Raw genomic sequence first — 23374 nt, forward strand, 5'->3', positions numbered from 1 at the left:
CAACCAGCCACGAGAAACACCATGCATGATGACCTGTCATTCAAAACTGAAATATTTAGCTGCAGTAGCATTATATGTGGTTCGACACTGCTAAAGGCGTAACCGTAACAAAAATGATGGATTCATCCAATTATTATGAATCGTCCAAGTGAAGGAAAGTTTGTGTTGTTGCACAAGAAACTTAGAAGTTACCGGGAGAAATTCATTGGTTATTACCGCATGTTCGTAGCAACTTTCAACTTACTGCTCTCGAATATAGAAACTAACTTACAAAAGACGGATACCAAGTTACATGACTGGGTTGGTGCAGAAGAAAAACTTGCAGTAACATTGAGGTACGTTTTTTAATTAAATGAAGTAATTTATGGACATGAACATATACTTAACGTTAACATAAACTAGGTTAGAATGAAAGAGTTTACATACAAGCTCATGTGTGCTGCCTAGTCACTTTTTACATTCTTCAAATGACAAGATCGAGTCTTCATCCGGCATTCCTGTATCTGGTGAATACTAAGTTATTGGACTCTCAAGTTTGGGGCTTTGTGTGCTTGTCGATGTCGACGTACTTGACGACGCAGTATTTATGGAGTAGTCAGTTGCAGTGCTTTCGGCTGTAAGATTTTGTTAATTGTAATGTTTTTGTTTGAAAGTCTAGATTATCGTCGGTAGTCATTACTTTTAAGTAAGGCAAAATAAAGGTCAAAAACAAGTCAACAGGATCCTTTTGTGGTACAGCACAAGTTGAACTGTGCGCCAATACTCATATCAACTTTCTTTCAAATGGGTTCTGAAGTTTCCTTTTATTTGCTCTAGCAAAGGAAGGCTTAGCAGCAGTGCTAGGTGGCGGTGCACTGTCTTCATGATGCTTTTCCGCTTCATCATCCTCAGGAATAGAGGCATCATTCACATTTTCTGAGGTCCTAAAATTAAAAGAAGCATTTTTGGAAAAACCCACGTCACTTTGTACTATGCAAACGTGTGTGACGTGATAAGTATATAGTCTGTATTGAGTAGGTAATTAACTACCATATCCATTGTAAATACATTTGTTACAATACTGCAGAAGAAAGGTTTTACTTACTGCTTCAATTCCGTGGCTTTTTGCAGGAAAGACATCCGTCTATAGTAGTCTTTTTTTTTTTTAAGCCGTTGCGCTGCCACTCTTTATTTTTTCGTAAGTCTTTCAGGCTTCCACTGTATTTCTCGCATGTTTTTCCACCGTTTTTGTACTTTTCCTGTAGGAACGTTAAAAATAATTATTCTTTCACCTGCTCGCTGAAATTAATTAATTTCCATTTACCTAATATTGTGTTTTATACTCATTTATAACATGTATCTTGGAACGTGATGCTCCATGAAGTCTCTGCGCTATGAGTTTTTACTAGGACGCTCAACTATTGCATCTATAATTGAAGATATATGCAGAGAAATGTGAAACTGCCAATGCTAACGAAAAAGGAACTACAAGAAATAGCTCTCAATTTTGAGAAAACTTACAAATTTTCCTCATTGCCTATGTGCTATTGACGGTAAGCACGTGCGGTTGGCCGGCCGCGGTGGTCTCGCGGTTCTAGGCGCGCAGTCCGGAACCGTGGGACTGCTACGGTCGCAGGTTCGAATCCTGCCTCGGACATGGATGTGTGTGATGTCCTTAGGTTAGTTAGGTTTAAGTAGTTCTAAGTTCTAGGGGACTGATAACCACAGCAGTTGAGTCCCATAGTGCTCAGAGCCATTTGAACCATTTTTGAACCACGTGCGGTTGGTGAAGCCCTGGAATAGAGGAAGTGAATTTTGTATCATAAACAGCTTCATTCCGTAGTGCGTATTGCAGTTGCGAATTGTGTATTGCAGTTGCGATTTGTGGCTATTGCTTACGATACATTAATATAGGATGATATGGACACGATGGTTATTCAAATATTATAAAAGGAAGTAACTTCGGAAGAGCACTTCATAATGGTAGGTTACCTTTTCCAGACGCGAAACATTTGACTAATGAACCGAACAATGAAAATGTGCCTCTCGTATTTATTGGTGTCAAAGGTTTTGCTCTTAATAAACACTTGCTTGCGGTCTTTTGCTAGAAAATCACTCACATTCTCGATGAGTGTGTTTAACTATAGGCTGAGAATTTTCCACTGGGCCATAGATGGCTGAAAGTATTATAAAAAACTTGTTGCGTGGTGCTTAACTTTGTGCGGAAGCATGATAGCTATTGGTTTGAAGATTTAACTTGTTCTCTGGAATCTATAGAAAACGTTGGACAAAGAGGTAGCAACCGTGGTTGTGACATTAGAGATACGTTTTGCAACTACTTCTGCTCTGTGGAAGTGATCGCATTCATTGTCGGCAAAGATAACTAGACGTCTGATGGGGATGTCATTTTTGTCATAAGCTGTACTTAATGGCTGATACATTTCATGTTCACATTGTCATGTTACACTATTTGGTTTGTGACTTAAATACATAATGTTAAGAATATGGTCACAAGAATACCATTCTTTCAAACAACTCTTTGTAGTTTTCCTTTTGACTTTTGAAATAACTTACTCCATAAGACCATAAGTTTTCGAATTTTTTCCAACTGTATCCTCATAACTTATTTTTTTTAACCTTACGTAATATTACATTAAGATATTAGTAAGAAAAATTTGTACAAATTGAGTATTTGTTTTTGACATTTTAAATACTGAAAATAGTCTGAAAATGCCTATTAAAAACATATTTAATCATGCAAAGTTTCAACACAATTAAATTCTTTTGGCGCAACAGGTTTGTATGTATGTCAAACTATTAGAGGGAGAAGGAAAAATAAAGAGTAAATTATATATGACGGTAGTATCTGTTCCCGAAAGAACACATACCGTTTGCTAGAAATGAAATGATAATTAAATAGACACCCTAGCTGCAAACAGGCGTTGATATACATCACTGGGGACATGTTGAAAATGTGTGCCCCGACCGGGACTCGAACCCGGGATCTCCTGCTTACATGGCAGACGCTCTATCCATCTAAGTCACCGAGAGCACAGAGGATCCCGGGTTCGAGTACCGGTCGGGGCACACATTTTCAACATGTCCCCAGTGAAGTATATCAACGCCTGTTTGCATCTAGGGTGTCTATTTAATCGTCATTTCATTTCTAGCAAAGCTGCATGGTCATCCACGGTATGTGTTCTTTCGGGAACAGATACTACCGTCATATATAGTTAAAATATGGCTTCCCGGCCATTGACCTTCTTATGTGAACGCACACGCTATGCCCGAACTCGTACGGGACTTGGTAGATTAATCTGCCACGAGTAATGAGTATGATGGGCAAACATCTATTAGGCGCACTGCGAATGTAGTGGTGTAGACATGTTGGGAATGTGGATCTCACGGGGAGCGTGCAAGGGATAAGTCCCTGCAGACGCACTATCCTCTGTGCCCTCGGTGGCTCAGATGGATAGAGCGTCTGCCATGTAAGCAGGAGATCCCGGGCTCGAGTCCCGGTCGGGGTACACATTTTCAACATGTCCCCAGTGAAGAATATCAACGCCTGTTTGCAGCTAGGGTGTCTATTTAATTATCACTTCAAAGAGTAAATTACTTTTTTAGTAGTTGTCTAGGCGAAAGTTGTGCCGATTGTTACGAAACTTTGCATGCTCCTATATACAAGTACGCACTTCTATCTTCTTACCTATTACATTTTGTGCATCCAGTGATAACGAGTTTCACTTCTCAGCCCCAACATCTGCACACACCTTCCATGCTTCTGTCGTCAGCAGATGATCATTATAATTTTGCGATTTTATGTTTTAGAGACAGGAATATTTCTCCACCTCAATTATTGTCAGTTCACTGCCCAAATGATCCTTTGGAACGACGTCTACTGTGGTTTTGAACATTGCCACACACAGCCGAAACAGAAATGAGTGCAGTATCCTTGTGGCTGCTGCGCGACTGGCGATAACAACAGTCTCGTGTGGCAGGGATGCCGACGGTTATTGCCGCGCCAAAAATAAACCCAGACCCATTCGACAGCGACAGTCGCGCGCGGAAACTTAATGGAGTGACAATTACAGCCCAGCACCTTCCGTTTGCAACGTGGAGTTCCAATTCTGGCGCGACAAAAATCATTGACCTTCAGTGGAGAAAATCGCCTAGTGTGAAACTACCCTAATGTGCAGGACCTGCGCGTCGGATCTAGTCTCGCCGATCTGTCTCCAGGCCCGGTCAGTCCATGTGTGGCGTAATACGGCGGATTTTCTTATTTTATCCGTGGACCCAGAACTCCGTGGCTCCTCGGCACGCCAGAGGCCACGGGTGATGGGTTTCAGGAATTAAGACTGTCATACCACAAGTACATTGTACAGTGCGGCATTTTATACACATTTTATTTATTGTAGTACATTTTGGCACTTCGAAAGTAGTGTACATATATGTATGGACGATAAGAAAAGAATTTTGGTAATCGCGGGCGGTTTTGTATGCTGTGTACTCATATATTTCTCCAAAGTAAAATCGCACAATACCTGCAACAAATTGCACATAACACATTGGGTAATATCCAACAAAAGCAAAGATGGTAGAACAAACATTTTGTTGACAGTCACCTATAGTGTCGGTTTACACAATTCTTTCGTGTCTTATACACTTCTTTGAAGAGACTTTCTCGTGTTGTTTATGAAAACAGTGAAGGTATTTTAAATCTGTCTTGCGACTCCAAGGAAATGTGTGTTTTCGTAACCGGATGTGTTTCGTTTTATTGAAATAAAACAACAGTGGTCTTAACGAAATGCACAAACCATTTGGCTTGCTTTCTCCATCTAAAAACAGTTCTTTACAAAAGTTGTTGATGTTAGTACGTAAGATCGTTGCTCACATGGGGAGAAATACAGGAGTCCTTACATATTTATGAGATCTCAAAATTTGTCAGGGAAAAATGCTAAAACATGTCTGGAAATCAGGGAAATATTAGGGAATTTCACTTGGGGAAACTTTTTGCATGTGTGAACTTGGCTTAAATCTCTGCTCACTGTTCTGCTTTGCTAGAGGCAAAATTGATTTTTAGACATCCTGTATGACAGCTGTAGTGTTCTTCTGGGAAAGGCAACTTCCCCCACCATGTGTGCTGCTCGATTTTCAGTACAGAGCCCCAGCATTTCCCGTCCAGTTCTCTTAGATGAGAAGACAAAATAGCTTTACTGGGCTGGTTTTTCATGAAGTGGAGTCATTTTCAGTTTATCCCCTGTGTACTTTTTGCAGCTGTTAAGTGAGATTTGATGTCAAATAAGTTCCTTTAAACAATATCTGAGAAGTGTTTATTTTGTGTGATGATGTCAGTGACCTTCATTGTGTTGTTGGAAAAGGGACTGGGCTGGCAAATGACGCATTACTGCACTCTATTGTTGACAGCATGTTGTAAAGGCAGATAATTTTGTTGTAACTTGGTGGTGAATTAATGAATGATAGGAAAGTTTACGCACTTGTTTCACCATCGTTACTGGTAGGCTGCATACATACTGTCCATTCAGGAACTGCTGGTACTTGTTGAGTGGGCTGCACTGAGTGGAGACCCTTGCCACACATCCACAATATATCATCCAAGTGGGTGTGAATGTGTCTGATGGAATGGGAAAGACTTTTGTTGAAGTCTCTGAAGTGGTATAACAACTAGGTAACCTACTTACTTTGTAGAGGCATCCAATTTAAGCCTCTGTCTCTCTTCAGATGTTGATAAAGCTGAGACTGGGATGATGAACTATATATCTATCATGCTGTGAAAAGTTTCCAGACTGTGATATTGGAGACAGTGACATAGACATTGCTGAGCACACATTGACACTAAGTTAACGTGGCACGGACACTTCACTTCCAGTTGTTGAACTATTTTATATGATAGTTCACTTAACAACTGCAAATAAGCACTCACTCAATAAGCTGAAAATAACTCCACTATATAAACATGAGCTCACTGAAGTTATTTTGTTTACTCACAAAAGACACATTCACACCCACTTGGATGATATATTTTCTGTAAACCGAAAATTGAGCAGTAGTGAGGGAAGAAGTTACCTTTCCTCACAGGATGAGTAAGAATAAATTTTCCCTGTGGCAATGTAGAACAGCGTGCAGTTTTTTTTTTACACAGATTCTGCCCATATGAGTTTGTGTTAGTGTTACTAGTAAATCATAACGGCATTTCATGTAGAGTTAACGCATTTTATGGAAAATAAACATGCTGTAGGCATGTCTGTGTGTTGTTACACCAGTGATTCGTAAGGCGTGACGTGGAGGGTCGGCATAACTTTGCAAGATACCCTGCAGTTGCTTCTTGTGATGTAGTGGTATAGATAGAGTGGAAAATCAGCTGCTCGATCTTCAGTTTGCAGACTGTTTGAGGAGGGAAGTGCATGAACATAACTGGGCGAACGTTGTGCTTCTACCCCATATATTCCCTCCTTAACCCTGTTACTCCCCCAGAACATAACTTATCCATTAATACGGCTCGACTACTCGTAAAAGCTATATACACATTTCATATTTGTTTTTAACCATTAATTTTATACTGTTAAAACAAAATTTTTACTAATCTATGATTTTTCCATCCCCTGCAACGCCGAAACTAGTCCTAGAGAAAAAAAAATCTATAAATGTAGTGTAGTTTAATTTTGTTCTGTGAAATATTTTCGCCAAAAGCCGTGGTTGTCGAGTTATTCGATAAAAACATAAACTGACCTTTGAACACCTTACACCCCAACAGTCACACCTCACTGGTCAGGATTTTAATATGTTCAGGACATTCCCTGCTAACATTGTGAAAAATTTGCGACTACACGATTTGATTCCCTAAACCTATTTTGGTCTTTGTTCACTGGGCACATTTTTGATTTGCCCTGTTACGAATAAATCATTGCGTCCATAAATATGCGTTTAGTGTCAAATCCATACAGGTAGTTGATAGTCGGCAACTAAAACTTTCGATATACGGAACCTCTGGTCAGCAAAAGCAATTTCAGTGGTTACGAGGTGTGTTTGAGGCACTTCTTTGTTTCATTATAAATTCGTGCCTGCCGCATTCAGGTTGGAGGTGCTACATTAAAAAATAGTACATAATCATGTCCTGGGTCCATGATGGAGTTTGCCTCTATTAACAGTTCATGACTAATTATCAAAGATGGAACTTGCATTTAATGTATGGTGCAGCTAGGTTTAGAGCCCAGAAAACCAAACATGTGCAGACAACCACAATAAGTTATCATCAAAACGGCAAGAATTTTACAGTGTGAAAAAAATTTACGAGGTATTTGGTCGTTCAAGCTACAGAGACTCGGCCACGTTTCCCGAATAAGACTAGTTTACATAATAGAATTTGAATTATGGTATTGGATTGTGTGGGAGGCGATTCATCAGTAAACACCCGTCTACTGGCCTGCGAAATATCCATTTTTGAAGCATACCTCCTAGAGAGCGCTGTTTTAGCAGCAGTTGTAACCAAATACCAAACGTATGAAAGCACTTGGGCCAAATAGTTTTCAACCAAGAGTTCAGTTGTGTTGTGAACTATGTTGTAATGCATACATTTAGACCGTTGTTTATCACTTCGAAGAGTAGTTGTGAGCTCAAGATATTGTTATGAAATGTATGATGCCTATGTCAACAAAAAACATTTATTCCCGACCGTTTGTATCTTACCTCAAAGTGCTCAAGTTAGGATCCTATACCCTCTTCATAAGTTTGAGCCTATAGGTTTCAGGCGTACTGTTGAATATTCAAAGACAGATACAGCATAGGATATTTGTTATATACAGAGACCCTGTAATTCAGATGAAGCATCCACAATATGTACAGGCTTTTCATACACGCGTGTGTAAACTGGTGTCATATTTCCTTTTGCCAGCTTGTAAGTATGTTAAGCGTTTATCTGTTTTATGGTAGCGAGTAGTCATTACACATAAGCACTGCTACATCTTTCACATCAGTAGACGTAATTTAAAAATTGTCTGTGATATAGAGGGTGTCCCAAAAACACACTGACGATATTTGGGAACATGTTCCTTAGAAAAAAAAAGACTAATAAACAATAAACAAGGGCTCTAAAATGCATACCTTATAGAGCCATGAGCATTGTTCAGTAGAAGGGATGTTTCACTCTAGTGAAGATGAAAACGTGCTCATAGCTCTTAAAGTATGGATCTTTACTAGACCACCTCACAAAATATGGAAAGCAAAGACTTTGCAAGAGAAGAGATGTTACACAGTATCTAAGACGAGTTACTAAAGAAATAAATGTGTCACATAAAACAAAAAGGAAACTTCATTTGTTAGTCAGAAACTGTTCTCATGTTGATGTGTTGATGCTGTTGCACGTTACAAGACATTCTGCAAAATATTAAAGCTAGTAATACGGACATCAAAGGAAATACACTACAAGGACAAGATGATCACATCAGATATCGAAGTAAAGACATTTGGAATATAGTGAAGGAGGAGACTGGTAGAGCCAGACATGAAGAGGGCTGGTTCAGATGGCTCTGAGCACAGTGGGACTTAATATCTGAGGTCACCAGTCCCCTAGAACTTAGAACTACTTAAACCTAACTAACCTAAGGACATCACACACACCCATGCCCGAGGCAGGATTCGAACCTGCGACCGTAGCAGTCGCGCGGTTCCGGACTGAAGCGCCTAGAACCGCACGAAGAGGGGTAAATAGCATTAAGAGTGAACGATGTATTGATAACAGATGGTTGCAGTGTTGAAAAACTTTTTAACAGACATTTCACAACTGTTACTGAAAAGATGGTTTTGAAAGGTTCAGTAGATGTTGCCATGGAGTATCCCAGACAAAGACAGCACTCACAACTTCACTAACGTGAGTATCATCCTCGCTACCCAAGCAGAAGTAATGTCCATCATAAAATCTTAAAATGAATCTAGTGGATATGGTAAAATTTTCAGTAAAGTTATTCTGCTTCTGAGTTTAGTAACATATTAAGCTAATTGTGTAACCAGTCATTTATCAGTGGAACATATAGTGAGTGGTCGAAATAGACTGGAGCTAAGCCTTTGTTTCAGAAAAGAGAGAAAGAAATATTGTCAAGTTTCACTTTTGAAAGCATTCTCAAAAGTTTAGGAAGGGTAATATACAGTTAACGTCTTGTCCATCTGAGAACAAACGATTGAGGGCCCTTTCGTCAGTAACATTGCCAGATGCCAAGTTTATTTAGTTTGTAGTTGTTACAAACATTGCAATAAATGGCAAATCAAGTGTAGTCTTAGAATTTTCATGGACATTAATGAATGGTTCCTAGCCAGTTCTTTGTCACCAAACTTTGAAAATACACACTACATGCAATTCAGAACTTGTAAGAGGATTTCCACCAGGACATGCCTAAAATGTGATGACAGATAGAAGTAGTGGACGGTGTTAAATTCTTCGGATTACAGCTTAATAATAAATCCAACTGGAAGCAGCACTCTACAGAACTGCTAAAGTGTCTAAACAAATCTCTGTTTGCAATGCAAATGTCAGATATAGAGGATATAAAAGGTAAAAAGCTGACCTGCTATGCTTCTTTCATCCATAATGTATGGGATTCTTCCTTGGGGGTACTCACCAAGTCAAGCTAAAGTTCTCCAGGTACTAAAACGAATTTTTGTTGTGTGAAACCGAGAACATCCTGCAGAGGCCTGTTTAGGAAACTGGGGATATAAACTGCTGCTTCCCAAAATACACTGGCGGAAAAAAAATCGCAAGACCAAAACACAATTAATATAGAGTAATAAAATTTCGGGAATGCATTTGTCTAGGTATCACATTTAAGTGATTAACAATGCATGATAGTAGGTTAATGTAAGCGCGAGATAATCCATTGCAAATGTGAAATGCTACAACATGAAAAACCTGTGCAACCAGAAGAATTTTGAATGGAAACATGCAAATGTGCATGAATTGTGTTTTATAGGTGCTAGATGTTAGTTTGCGGGGTGGAGTTGCACGCCTGTTGCACTATGTCCGTCAATACAGGGGTCGTTGTTACTGCTGGTTGTGAATAACGCTAGAGTTGTCGTTCGACGACGTCCCATATGTGCGCCATTGGAGACCGATTTGGTGAGTGAGCAGGCCAATGTAACTTATCGACACTCTGTAGAGCATGTTGAGTTACTACAGCGGTGTGTGGGCGAGCGTTGTCCTGTTGGAAAACGCCCCCTGTAATGTAATTCATGAATGGAAGCTCAAAAAGTCAAATCAACGGATTGTCTGTAAATTTGCAGTCAGAGTGTATGGGATGACCACGAGAGTGCTCCTGCTGTCATACAAAAATGAGGTGTGAAATATTATGGGACTTAACTGCTAAGGTCATCAGTCCCTAGCTTACACACTACTTAACCTAAATTATCCTAAGGACAAACACACACACCCATGCCCAAGGACAGACTCGAACCTCCGCCGGAACCAGCCGCACAGTCCATGACTGCAGCGCCTGAGAACCAACACACGGCCAGCACTGGCATCGAGCCAGAATCAGCTTTCATCAGGAAGAAAAAAAAAAAAACAAAAAAAACAGACCTCCATCCTGCCATTCAGCGAACTCTCGCTTAACACCACTGAAGTCGCAAATGGCGGTGGTTTGGGGTAAGTGGAAGGCACGCTACAGGACATCTGGCTCGAAGCTGTCCTTAAAGTAACCGATCTGTAACAGTTCGTTGTGCCACTGTGGACCCAACTGCTGCTCAAATTACTGCTGCAGATGCAGTAAGATGCGCCAGAGCAATACGCCGAACACGATGGGCTTCCCTCTCGGTAATGTTACATACAGATGATACATTCCTAGTAAGTCGTTCCGAAATATTGCAGAAGGAACATCCAGGTTTGTCATTATGACCTCATTCAAACTCAATGAGCTGTTGATAATGACGTCTTTGTCACCTTGAAGGCTTTCTTGACTAACATCAACTCACCACGTCCAGTCTCAAAGGGAAGTAACGCTCACGAGGTTATAGCGTTATCTAAAGAAACATGATTTTCACCCTGATAGTGGCGCTATTATCGCGACTGTTATGCCACTGGTGTGAAATTTGAATAGATATCATTTTTCAGATGCTGAAACACAGCTACCAACTTTCGCATATGCTGCACAACTCCTCCTTGGTGTTGCGTCTTTTTTCCGTCAGTGTATTTATTGCCTAATGACATTTGTCATGAAAAATATATCTCTTTTTCAAACTAACAGCTCACTTCTTGGTGTCAATACTAGAAATAAGAATAATATTCACAGCTATTTAAAGTCACCTACTTTGGCCCATAAAGGTGCCCGTTACCCCACAACACACATTTTCAGCTACCAATAAATTTCAGTTTAAAAGGCTCCTTAAAGATTTATCAGCGGCCATTCCTACTTAATGCATTCTGACTTATGTGCAAATTCAGAGTAATACAATCATTGTAAATAAGTGTTGTAAAATGATTCTTCTATGCAGTGTTTATTACCTTATAAATGAAAAGATGTTCAAATTTTTTTTTTTACTTATTCCACATACATGGCGATCATTCCACTTGGGATCAGTGGAAGGTACAATAGTATATTTGTTTTTCATTGTAAATATTTATTGTGTATTCTTGTTCTTCTGGCATGTTCTGCATCTCGAAGGATCTCCTCACTATGGATCAGTTGGAACGAAGAGTATATCTAATCTCTAACCTAATCTGACAAGTGCTTATACCTCTTAAGTTATGTATTTTAGAGTCCATGTTTATTGGATATCTTTTACTTGTTTCTGTATAAGGAATCTCTCCCTGAAGTTCATCTGTGTTCTTTGGGATACCCTGTGTACACTCAATACTCTCATGAGTAACTGAATCGAAGATGGATGTGTGTTTAGAGAGAGAGAGAGAGAGAGAGAGAGAGAGAGAGAGAGAGAGAGAGAGAGATCTTGGCATTGTAGATCAAATAGTTCGCTGTGATATAGTCAGATATTGTACTAGCCATCAGCACAAGAGGCGTTTGCAAGATGGGCAAGATGCACGACATTAATACATATTTTGGTTGCAGTCAGATGCTGGTGTCCTGATGTATGGGATACTTTATCTTTGTGGTTGTGCAAGGGCAGGGATTTTCATGTGCTATCGCCCTGGAGTGAAACATGTGAATTTTGATTTAAAGAAAAGCTCACCATTAGAATCAACTGCAGTGGGCAGCAACGTGTTGATGAAAGTGGTCGGCATCTACTATCTTAGATTGCGACAGTGATTAGATGGACTGTAGTGCAGCAAATCACTCGCCAATTCAGTTGCCTAACAAGAAACAACAAGCACTGTACGAACCAGAACCACTTCCTCACTACATATTATGTCACAGGGTGCAGGACAGGACTACCTCCATGGCACACTTTAAAGCATGGTAAAAGAGTACTTGGACTGATAAGTTGGCATACACTGATGGCTAGGTTATGGATACTTCAAAAATTGGACGAATCAATGCATCCTAGTTGCCAACAGCACATTGTTCAGGCAGCTGGTTGACATATTATCAAGTGGCAGTTTAAATGAGGCCCCTGGTACATCTACCATTATATCAAATGATACAGAAGCAGACTGTCTGACCATGTACATTCATATATAAGTCTGCAGATGATGGTACCTTCGGGAAGGTGATGCACCATCCTATTACTCCTGAATTGTCATACTAGTTTGAGGAACATTTATTGGTTTACGGAAGCTGAAGTGGTGGTCCAAGTCACCCGACGACAAACCTATTTGTGCTTGTGTAACGTCCCTGCTCCAGGTTAGACCCTCCTAATAATGAAGTGTGCACCCTTAAGCTAATGCCACACTAGGCGATTTTCTCAATGAAGTTAAACGATTCTTGTCGGCTAAGGATCAGAAGCAACTGATTCAAACGGAAAGTGCCACACTGTGCTGGAATTTCTCACTCAGTGAACAGTGAAGTTGCCGCCCGCGATTGTCGCTGTGAAATGGGTCAGGGCCTGCCTCTCTCTCTCTCTCTCTCTCTCTCTCTCTCTCTCTCTCTCTCTCACACACACACACACACACACACACACACACATTATTTATTTATTTTTTTAAATGGGCGCTTGTCGTTTGCGTCGCTGCCACGATGGTCTGCTTGCACCGCCAGTTGCGATACAGTGTCGAAGTGTACCATACTGCTTCGTTTCCTCTGTGTATCGTTGTATCTGAAAAGTGTATATAGTTGTCTGAAGAATATTAGAAGTGATCTTTTAACATAAACTCGTTAATTACAACCTAGTTCTTATTTATGTTAATGAATTACTCACACTATTTAATAAAAACTTACCTCAGTGTTTTACTTATCTCATTGTTTTACTGCTGCACCAACACAATCACATTGCTTAAGTTTCTTTTTATGTGAGTTAGTTTTAATATTAGACAACAGTAACTCGTAAGCTGTTACAAACATACGCTAGTAATCAAAGAATTTTACCACAAAAACCTCTAGTTTCTTGTGTAATAACATATAATTTCCTTCACTTGGGCGATTGACAACTGGATGAATCTAATCATTTTAGGAGGCAGTCACGTCTTCTACACCGATGAAAAACATGTACGTTCCTGCACCTACATGTTTTAGTTTAGAATGACAGCTCATCTTGCAAGGTTTGCCCACTCGGCTGGCTGTACTACGGTACACAAACCACAGATTTTTGTCGCAAGTGTGATACCCGATTTTTATTTTCGGGTCGCTTCATTTGCCTCGATTACAATAGTTTCAAATGTGGCACCCTTCGGCGACTGTTTCAACCGCGAATATGATCGAACGAGAAAAAAATTGCCGTGTGTGACGTAAGCCGCAAAACCATCTCGGACCACTCACCATGACTGGGCGACGGTTGAATGGTGATGGACCAGAAGAGTTCCGCAACGCTTTTAGCGGCGTCTTTCATTGTAGCCATACCACAGTGCATCACCTTCACCAGCATGCAAGGGGGTGCTACCATTTGTCAAACTTGAGAGAGAGAGAGAGAGAGAGAGAGAGAGAGTGTGTGTGTGTGTGTGTGTGTGTGTGTGTGTGTGTGTGTGTCAGAATACCTAGTAAACGTGCATTGGCATATTCATTAGCAAATAATTGTGCGACTTCTGTGTCAGTTCGCAAAAGCAACATTCGGCGACATTATTGATTAAATTCTAACAAACCTTCTCTGAGAAGCCGTAAGTAGCGTCATCGCGCATTTCATCTGAAATATACCCGGCAGCTCAATATGACATTTAGTGCCTACAATACTATACACAGTAATACTATTCTTAGAATTGGACCGTGGCTGTGACCGCACAAAAAAATATAAGGCCCCGAAGTCTTTCGACTGTTACTGACGACAGATTCGGAACACGGGAGCTCAGCGATCAGTTCGACATACAGTATGCGCTACTAAGTTTGAGTGAGTAAGTTGCTCATGGGTGTAATTTGGAATACGGAAATATAACATGTGTGTGGCAGATTATATAGTTCTAACCTGTGAGTTGTGTATTTTTTCTAATCCATTTATAGAATTTATATTCCGTACTGGCATAGTATCTTGCCCATGATAGTGTCATAGAAACTGCCTCGTGATGACTGGGTGTTGTGTGCTGTCCTTAGGTTAGTTAGGTTTAAGTAGTTCTAAGTTCTAGGGGACTGATGACCGTAGCTGTTATGTCCCATAGTGCTCAGAGCCATTGGAACCATTTTTGTCATAGAAAATGCCCTATCACATACAAAACTTATCGAACAATGGATAATAATAAAAAATAACGTAAATCTGAAGTGTCGCAATCAAAGTAACATTGAAAATTACTGGAGTGCTTTGGGAAAATGCAAATCAGGAAACTCAACAGATTTTAGTAACTTCGAGTCATACGGTAATATCACTATCACGCGATCCTAAGGCATTCAAATATGAATAGTACTGAAGCTGTTCCATTCATTTCAGTGAGTGGTACTGAAATAAACACAGTGAAGTAAACCAAGTGTATTCCTGAAGGATACAAAAGGACTTTGCCTGGAACAAAACCTCCAGCTTGCGTTGCAAACTTAATAATTGGCTGTAACAGGCTTTATGTGTCGTGAAGACTTACTGAAAATGTTTGTAGATGTATAAAAATCCTCAGCTTATTAGACTGAGGCCCGAATAAAAGTAAAGGTAGCTGGATCCAGTACCTATAGGCTTTTTATGTGGTTTCCATGAGAGCTTACCACCCACCCGGAATACCAGAAATCTGGTGTATTATTTCATTAATCGTGCAACCACTTAAAGAGAGATGAATGCCATCGCGAAGTGAATTGTGTGCAGGAAAGTGAATGTTTCGTGTTTTAATGCAGTACGGAGTCAACGAAGTGGCTACGACGAATTGCTTCTCTCCAGAACATAATTTCCTATATTTTTCGGTTTCAACAATTATATTTTTTTCAATCAAAAACATGTGCGGTATACAGTTAATAATTCAACGTTTAAGTACGCAAATGTCGGCCGCCTAAGCACGTGGACAAAGCGTTAATCTTTGGAGGCGGCGGACTTTCTAAACGCGTGTGTTGGCAAGCCTTTTACCCACGAATGGATGTCAGAGTGCATGGTGTAAGTTTTGTGAGCACGTTTTTCGAGTGAGTGTATTGTATAGTGTCTGTAGGGTTTGTGGGTCAGTGTTAAATTGTAGGCGCAACTGTGTGCAGGAAGTGAAAATCGATACGGGATATTCTGTGGTACGTATTATACACGAATTGCATAACCATACTGTAAACACATTTTTGTCTGTAATTGTACTGCATATCGCGTTTATGTTGTATTTAAGTGTGTCACTAGCTTTAATTTATCCAGAAATATTATATTTTGCTTTGTTCAAACATAACACATGAGTGAAGCTTGTAACTTCATCCTTGCGCTGCTGTGTTGTGTTACGGAAAGGACACTCACGCTCTCTCTCAAATTTCACGCTGTCTCTCAAATTCTTGGTGCGGGGAACGTACTTTTCTGTTCCCTAATGTTTGTAATTATTTAAGTAATTACTCGTACAGTGGAGGACCCCGTAGTATGTTCCTTATTGTAACACCAACCCTTAAGGTAGTGCTTTCTGCTCTCGCAGACAAGCCCGAGATAACGGCAGCTCAACTCGAATATGTCAGTTCCATTCCCACTTTTACAGAGGATGATTTAAAACAATTGCACGATGTGAAAATGCCAGGGATTATTTTACTGAGGAAGCCCATCAGCCGTGTTAGGTTGCATAATCGTGCTTTTTTATGATGTTTAAAATAATAATGATCCACTTAATTTTTTGTGTTGCAATGGCTGTTGGTGAAAAGATGGTCTATAAAATAGTTTTATCCTGACAATATTTATCACATGCACAGTGTCGTTATTACGAAAGCAGAATGTGAAACTGTTATCTTAGATGTAGGAGGGAAGAGGAAGCAATTTTGTTCTTAAGCCTAATTGACTCAGGATTTCAGATAGCTAGGGTCACCATGTGGTAATGTTCCATAGATATGAGTCATATATACAAGAATGTACATATATAAGAAATTTTGGCTATACATTAGATTAAATTTGTTTCAGTAGATCTGCAGTGAGGAGAGCCTCTTAGATGTAGAACACGAGATGAAAACAAGAATACACAAGGGGGGGGGGGGACTTTTCACAAAACAGGCAAATGTTCAACACACTGAGGAGTATATGATAAATCTTGGGTTACTGTAACAATGTTTCATTAAATATAAAACCCATTTTACAACATTTATTTAAAAATAACCTTACTGCACTGACTCTGTACAAAAGTGAGTGCTTACTAATACATTCAATATTTCATATTAGTAATACACACAAACCAGTTGGTTCTACTAAGAAAGTAAACAGTGGAGTAGGAATTGGTGACCAATAAATGCTTTAGGCACTTCTTAAACGGAACTTCATCACTAATTAAACTTTTTTTTCATTGAGGCTGGCAAGTTATTGAAAATATGTTCTCGATAATTGACACCTTTCTGGACCAAAGTAAGTGACTTAAAATCTTTGTCAGGATTACTTTTTTTTTAATATTTTTTTTACATAAACTAAGCTGTTGGTTTGAATGACGAATTTTATTATGGAATAAATATATTTCAAAGCATCATTTAGTAACCCCAGTTCTCTAAACTTATTCTGTAGGGTGTTCTTGAATAGTCACCACAAATAATTTTTATTACATGTTTTTTTTGGACTCATAAAACGTTAGTTTGGTTTGATGAGTTATCACAAAAAAAAATTCCGCACGACATCTAATAAAAGTAAGCATGGTATGCCAGCTTTGATATTTTTATATCACCTATGTCTGACAACATTCACATTGCAAATAGAGAGCAACTCTGTGGTGTGCTCATCCAAGTTACATTTATCATCATCCTTCAATCCCAAGAATGTAACACTGCCAACTTCTTCTACCTGTTGCCTGTCACATTTTAGGCATATCCTGGTGAGAAGTCTCTTAAAAGTTCTGAACGACATGTAGTACTTTTTCACAGGTTAATGACAAAAGATAGCCTAGGATACAGTTATTAATGTCTAGGAATGTTTCAATAACTGATATTTCTGGTACTAAATTTGATCTGCTGTTTACTACAATTTTTCTGTCATCAATAAACAAAAAGTACTTGGCATAGTTGGATTATTTATTTATCTATGTACCCATCTCTATATTCATACAAGGATCATCTCACAATTATATAAGATTTGTCAAAGTCATGCAGTGTTCACTGTAGGGCAAAAAGTAACATGCAGCATTCTTTAAGATGATAGGGCATGTAGCCTACGGGATCAGCACAGGTGGTTGGCTGCAATGCCTGATAGCTTAGTACCTCTCTCTTTCCTAGGGAGATCAGAGTAGAAGCTTATATTGGTACTGTCAGTATTGTAATTTATCTGCACACATTGTTCTTTGTTCTGAAATATGTTATGACTTCTAGAACATTTGTGGCTTTTTACTATGCCCTAGTTAAGTTTTTTTGTATTGAATCTGTGACTTATAGAATCAAAGTCCATGGAGCAGTTAAGCAGTAAACCAATAATTTATGTACTGCTTCTGCTGCATAAGCTTCAAAATTTGCTATTTTGTTTCTTTGATCTGCACTTCTTAAAATAAATTCTGTGTCACGACTAGTGTCCTTTTTTTTTCTCTCTCTAAGATTTACTGTTTTACCTCTTCACACAGAGTATGTAATATTTTAGATATGTGAAAGGTTATAGTAATATAGTGGTAATTCCCAGGATCTTTTGTAACTCCAGCTTCAAACCTGGGGGCCCTACCTTAACTTTTTGAAGCGTTCTGGAAGTATTACTTCCACTATTATTTAATTTAGCCTACATGAAAAGTCAATGGTTGCATCAACCAGTGACTACAGTATTTAATTATTCTAACAGATACACAGTCATTCAGTGTTTTTGTTTTTAAGAATATTAATTGTTATTGCACTCTGTGTTTAATTTGTTGGGAACATGAAGTCATTTATCACTCTGGGGATGTTGTTTGAACTTTTTACTGTTGTCCTTCTAATTTAATTTTTACTACTGTAACATAATACTGATTAAAATTATTGTTGACTTCATTTGGATCTCTGTATCCCTTCACTTCCTCTTGCAATATCATGTTAACACTACCTGCTCTACTTTGACTACTGTACCTTCTTTTATTTGGGTCACATTGTCTTAGAGGTGTTATTTGAAGTAGTGATTTAGTTTGGTAAAAACTAGTGCCTGATATCTCCAGCATTAGGAGACAGAACATTTGGCACAGATAATGCCTTACACCACATCTGATGCCTCTATACCAAAAGTCACCCAGGATAGCTTTAGTTTCTCTTACCAATGTACTATACATTTTTTTCTTTACTTTGTAAGCATTATGACTAGCATGCGAGTTACTTATTTGGTAATTTTCATGTGTAAGAATTTTTCCCTGAACTAGAAAGTGGTGGTTGCAATCCATTTCTCACTATAATTACTGGTTATGATTGTACGGACAACTGGCCAAGTTATATTTATGTAATAACATAAAGTTTAAATATTCCCAGGTCTCCTCTGTATTTTTAGCTGGGTACATTTTATTAGTTTTTCAAATTTTAATAATGCTTCTAGTCTGCTTTAAATTTACTTCCTTCCCACTCCCCCCCCCCCCCCCCCCTAACACAACAAACACTTCCCCCACACTGTTGTTGTTTACAAATATTTCAAACTTCTGTCTATGGGGGACTCCAGTGGCTGTATTTATAATTGGTTATTATATGATCTAGGGAGCAGTGAAACTGACAACTATAGAAGGTACCCCAATCAACTTTTCTGCACACTTCCCCCAATAATGTTCTTGCTTGACACGCCAGTCATGCATGACAAACAGGAAGTCCTCAGCCCACATGTAAAGTTGCACCCAGAAAACTATTACATAACTGTCCTGGCAATAGCATGAGTGAAATATAAATCCTGTTAATAGTAGGGTTTCGTTTAATAGTTGTTGCTGCTGGCAGTGATACTTGGATGGGACCCATGACAGAAATGATGCAGTTGCAACAGTTTGCTCTGTCACTGACACAGGCCAAAGGTATCCCATTTGCACTTAGAAGCAAAAGAAAGATGAAGGGTAGGGGAGCTGAACAACCCCTCCTCCCTGCCATTTTCATTGCTATTGTGTATAGTACATCTGATGACGTTCTATAATTTGTTGAACTATTTACTCTGAACCTCAAAGCCGGCCGGAGTGGCCGTGCTGTTCTAGGCGCTACGGTCTGGAGCCGAGCGACCGCTACGGTCGCAGGTTCGAATCCTGCCTCGGGCACGGATGTGTGCGATGTCCTTAGGTTAGTTAGGTTTAATTAGTTCTAAGTTCTAGGCGACTGATGACCTCAGAAGTTAAGTCACATAGTGCTCAGAGCCATTCTTAACCTCAGATTGTAGATGCTGATCAAATTAAGAAAAGTATGGAAATTGTTTCTTGGTGTATTTATTTTGTCTGCAACCATTATCACATAAGGGAATTCTCATAATCTTGATCATAAGATTGGATGGTATTAAATTTGGGGCAATCCTACTCGCTGTGGGAACTTCAACAAATGTATCCATTGGATAATCTAGTTCAAAAAATTCATGACATATGTTTCCCCCTGCAGATACTGGAGGAGGTGGTGTTATTCTACTGGGTATCACATTGGGCAAGGACAGTGAGTGAATAGAGTTGACAAATGACAAGCTATAGTCAGGTATTTGTGTAACAAGTGTGCACCTTATTTCAGTAAGCACACATGTGCTGGTTGGGCTCGTCAGAGGTTTCCTCACTGTCATATCTATTTAGTGAAGGTGGACGAATAACATTGAAATTACTAGTAGATAAGACATTTGACATCAAGGTACTCTCTCTCATAGAGTTCTCATTGAACACTATTGAATCATTTTTCTGTACTCCTGTCAAACTGGAACACGCATACTCACTGTTTATTGAGATGGAGTGTAGTTATGGCTGCAAACAAGCAAAGTAATGCAATTCTGAAATTTCTTCATAAATATTTATATAACTGTGAGGACACTGTTGTGCTCAACAGCTGTTTCAACACTATTATCCCTAGTCTTTTGTGAACTAAAACTATTTGAACAAAAATGAATGTACATGTACTCAAGGGGCCTTTTCAACAGGGATTCCAAGAATCTTCCATCTGCATGAATTTAAGTGTCTGACATTTGCCTCCTCCTTCCCTGCAGACTCCACAGGAATAAAATAATTTGTTCTTATTCATACATCGGCATCGTTTTTAAGTCTGTGTTTCCTTCAGACTGTGATATTTGGGGAAATAAATCAGGAGCTTAACAAAATCTTCGCAATTACTCATCTGGTAAAAGAATTTCGCTGTCAGAAATCAAATGTAAACGTTCTTTGCAGCCTTACATTCCATTTTCTCCTTTCCCCCAATCCCCTCTTAATTCCCTCGGTTTAATTTCCTTTGAACCTGCTTTTCACTTTGTATTCTAACCTTTTAAAGATTTCCTGTTCAACTCATTCCCCTGCCCCCCCCCCCTTTCCCTCCCTCTTTGAATCTCAATTAACATGATTTTCCTCTTTCTTAAAGTTTTACTTCTTATGGCTGCTTTTGGAAAAACATTGACTTATTTTCACTTTCCTGGTATAGGACTGAGGCTAAAGTTCTCAGCAGCTGAATTATCTGTCCTTGTGCTAGTTTCCTGTTTCGTTGTGGGGTTCACTTCAACAGACAAAGAACCAACTAAAACATCCAGCCTGTATATTAGATCTCCTTTGAAAACTTGAGAGATGGATATATAATTCATAAATGTCAAAAAATGCAAATTTTGTTGTATAAAAAGTTGTTTTGCGATACGATAGTGTTTTTAAGTTTTCGTAAGATAAGCTGCTTATGCTGGCTTGTGAAACATTTGACAAGGCTAATTTTAGTGATATTCTTTATATCCCATCTACTTTGTATGCTAGAGCCCAACCATTTTGTTTAGTTATGTGCAAACTGCCAACTTGTCTGTTAGTCTATAATTTATATTAACTTTGAGTACTATAATCATAAGTTTACATTTTTCATCGGCAGTGACAGCTTACTTGATTTGTATAATTTGAGTGGTAACAATTTGGCTGTTTTGGTGTCTGAATGCAATTGTCTGAATATGGACTGCATTACTTATCTCTAAAATAAGCAGTATAATACATCTGTATAGATCTGCAGCAGTTCTAACAGTTATGACACTGTGGCCTTTACATTTACTTTGTTCTCACTTATTCCTAGTGTTGCATATAGTAATACATTCTTGCTGAAGTATATTATTTCCATGGGCTGGGGCTACATTAAAAGTTTTCAGGTCCTTCCTCATGGGTCCATTGAAACCTGCCCCATATCATGCCATTAAGGTTACATTGTTACTTGTCTTGGAAAAGTGTTTTCAAATGGTTTATAGTATATGTATTGAAGAGTCATGTAAATAAGTTAATAAAACACATATACCTCAATTAACATTAAACTTCTCACCACAAGGTGGTGTTGGATCCAAGATGTCTTATTTGTTGTTGTTTGCACAGGAGACAGCGCTAGTGTGTGCTTAGTGTGTGTTATGCATGTAAACCAGATGCACCTTATTTATGAAGGGAATAACAGTTCTTTTAGTTCAGTGTTGTATACGACACTGCCTTGTGACTTGTCCTGATATTCTGCCTTGTGGCAGGAAAGTTAGGTAACAAAATTGTGGTAGTAAAACAGAACTGAGTTTTAACGTAGTGGCAAGTGCCTGAGATATTAGAAATAAACTCTCGCTTGAGTTTCAGATTGTAGATTGATCATAGATGAATGACAGTGTGGGACCACAAACAATTAAATTAGTATTGCCATTGCAGTCCACAGAATCATGAAAATATTTAATGTATAGCTTTAATAATCAGTTTCCCTGTATTTAATAATATAGTTTCTTGTGTTATCTTTAAATTGATAAATGGTGTTATATAAGGGGCATTCAAAAAGAAACGAGCCAGAGGCATAATTACGGAAAACAGTACCTGTATGTTACAAGTATTGACCCTGGCTGTTGAGACACTTGTCCCACTTTTACACATGGTGGGGAATGGCTGTCTCATAGCTGGGGCTACAGTGTTAACCAGTTCCGCACGTACGGCTGGACCTCGTCGTCAGAGGTGAATTGTTTGCCCCTCAGAGCCTTTTGAAGGGAACCAAAAATGTCGTAATGACAGGGAGAGAGGTTCAGACAGTATGGAGGATGGCCTAGAACCTTAGATTTGAATTTCTGCAGGAGTGCCGTGACTGTGTTGGCCGTATGAGGTTTTGCATTGTTGTGGAGCAGAATGACCCCACGGGTGAGATTGCCTGGTTGTTTTCATTTGGTCACTTGGCGAAGGGTGGTCAAGGTTTGCGAGTAACACTGGGCATTCACTGTTGTCCCATGCTGCAGGAAGTGAATCAGAAGGAATGAATTTTTGGTCCCCTTAAAAAGGCTCTGAGGGGTCAAACGATTCACCTCGGACGACGACATCCAGCTTTGTGTGCGGAACCGGTTAACATCTCAGCCCTAGGAATTTTATGAGAAACCATTCACTGCCTTGTCACAGTGGGACAAGTGTCTCAACAGCCAGGGTCAATACTTCTAACTTACATGTACTGGTTTCCGTAATTATGCCTCTGGCTCGTTTCTTTTTGAACGCCCCATATATATTGATGCCAATAGAAAAGTGAAGGCCGGCCGAAGTGGCCGTGCGGTTAAAGGCGCTGCAGTCTGGAACCGCAAGACCGCTACGGTCGCAGGTTCGAATCCTGCCTCGGGCATGGATGTTTGTGATGTCCTTAGGTTAGTTAGGTTTAACTAGTTCTAAGTTCTAGGGGACTAATGA

At 39.3% G+C, this 23374-nt stretch overlaps 1 protein-coding gene and 1 long non-coding RNA gene across 2 annotated transcripts in view; one reads left to right on the plus strand and one right to left on the minus strand.

The window, feature by feature from the left end:
• Positions 1-345: 345 nt before the first annotated feature.
• LOC126249781 (uncharacterized) lies at positions 346-3934 on the minus strand. The gene is made up of 3 exons (XR_007545661.1): positions 3686-3934; positions 1085-1238; positions 346-923 (listed from the first exon to the last, which is right to left on the minus strand). It is a non-coding gene; the product is annotated as an uncharacterized LOC126249781 (long non-coding RNA).
• Positions 3935-15534: 11600 nt separating this feature from the next.
• Positions 15535-23374, plus strand: part of LOC126248854 (protein Pixie) — a 63014-nt gene continuing 55174 nt past the window's right edge. Inside the window, exon 1 of the mRNA XM_049950285.1 lies at positions 15535-15707. The gene's annotated coding sequence lies outside the window, so the exon portion shown is untranslated. The remainder of the gene's footprint in view (positions 15708-23374) is intronic.

This window comes from Schistocerca nitens, chromosome 3 (assembly GCF_023898315.1).
Source record: "Schistocerca nitens isolate TAMUIC-IGC-003100 chromosome 3, iqSchNite1.1, whole genome shotgun sequence".
Classification (NCBI taxonomy): Eukaryota; Metazoa; Arthropoda; class Insecta; order Orthoptera; family Acrididae; genus Schistocerca; species Schistocerca nitens.